The sequence below is a fragment of the Plasmopara halstedii genome (genome assembly GCF_900000015.1).
Source record: "Plasmopara halstedii genome assembly, contig: Scaffold_292, whole genome shotgun sequence".
NCBI classification, from domain to species: domain Eukaryota; phylum Oomycota; class Peronosporomycetes; order Peronosporales; family Peronosporaceae; genus Plasmopara; species Plasmopara halstedii.
In genome coordinates, this window is record NW_020187213.1 from 1,140,227 (window position 1) to 1,140,683 (window position 457).

A 457-nucleotide genomic window follows, 5' to 3' on the forward strand; every position below is an offset into this window, starting at 1 on the left:
TGCTCGAGTACGGCTTGCAGGGAGACGGTGTCCTCTTTGTCCACATACAACCGCCGCATGCAGTAGCGCACATGCGCACTGAACGTTGTCAGAATGACAGCGAATGCAGAAACAGTTGGTGTGGGGAGACGGCCTTTAAAGTTGCATCGGTTGCAATCCGACCAAATGAAATGCAGTGTCACTGCGCACACGACACCCCACACGTCATACACAACACACGTTTGCACTGACTATTCCGGACGAACAGGAGGCAAGCGGGCGGTGGCGATACAGTTCCACGTTGCACGTAACTCAAAGAAACACATCCACGCAGGTTGCAGCATCGACCACAACTGACGAGCAAGTGTACAGTCCAAAAACAGATGCTGGACCGTTTCCACAGCGTTGCAACCACCGCGAACGCAGCATATGATACCAGGGTTCGTGGGTTGTAGGAACCAAAAACGAGATCGGACTG